We start from the raw sequence: 1,258 nt of genomic DNA on the forward strand, positions 1-1,258 counted from the left end.
GCTCTGCTGTTGGCGGGAGAAGGGATGGTGGGGCCGGTGTCACCCGCTGGGTAATGCCCGGCCCTGCCTGTGTCACTCAGGGCAAGTCTTTAAAAGCGGAGAAGGGTGCTACCCCGTTGTGAGCGTGTGCCCCAGAGCTGAGGATGGAGTCCCTACATTTCCCTCTGCGGCGGGCACTGCCCCTGCAAGACCAGCTCCGGGCCTGACCGGGCACGGGTAGGGGTGGTGAGTTACGAACCCGGGCGACGGGGCCCCAGGACGTGTGCTCAGGGGCCGGAGGGGGTGGTGTTTGTTCCGATCCTCGCCTTTTCCTGCCTTCATCTCGTCATCCTGTCTCATTCTTGTTGCTGACCCCTGGGCTCCGGATGCATCTGCACCCCGCATCTCTGTGTCCCGCGTGGCGTTTGCGGGCAGCGGTGCCCCGTGTGCAGCCCGAGGCTGGGCAGTCCCTTATTTGAGATCTGTCTTCGGACTTAAATGTCTTGATTGTTTCGAGGCGTGGGGTATGTTAGGTCACCCCAGCCAGCTTTTCATTCTTTACACCACAGTTCAGCCCTTGGCCCGGCATTGTGAGTTGAGTTTTATGCTCCTCCTCCTACCTAATTTACCACATTTCGGCACAAGTCAGCACCCAGCCAGGCTGCCTGGGAAGGTTCCGGGCCTGGCATGGTTGACGTGTTAAATGTGAGCGGTGGGAAGATGTGTCTGGGGGAGGTGGTAGCCTGCGATAGGACTTTTTTTGCTTTTGTGTTGAGATGCATATACAGTCCCAACGGCATTCTTGACTGAGCCCCAGCTCTGTGTGCGGCTGCAGGGGAAATACCCCGGGACCAGAAACACTCGTCCTTGTCGCTCCGAGAAGCGTTGGGAAGTGCTTTCAGCTGCTCCTGACACTGGATCATTTTCGTGTCTGAGTCATTAGTAACTACCTGAGTGGAATAGAAAATAAATCTGATGTAGGTGCAGTAGTTTCACATTAAAATGCCATTGGCTGGCCGGCCGGCATGGCTCTGTGGGTGAGCATCGTCCTACAAACCAGGAGGTCAGGGTTCGATTCCTGGTCAGGGCACAGGCCGGGGTTGTGGGCTCTTTTCTGAGTTGGGGCGTGCAGGGAGGCAGCCCATCAGTGATTCTCTCTCATCACTGATGTTTCTGTCTCTCCCTCTCCCTCTCCCGTCCTCTGTGAAGTTAAAACATGTTTCCAGATGCCCTCTGCACTCTCCCATTTCCATGTACCTGCTTGAAGGCCATCTTTTAA

The sequence above is a fragment of the Myotis davidii genome, unplaced genomic scaffold (genome assembly GCF_000327345.1).
Source record: "Myotis davidii unplaced genomic scaffold, ASM32734v1 scaffold937, whole genome shotgun sequence".
Classification (NCBI taxonomy): Eukaryota; Metazoa; Chordata; class Mammalia; order Chiroptera; family Vespertilionidae; genus Myotis; species Myotis davidii.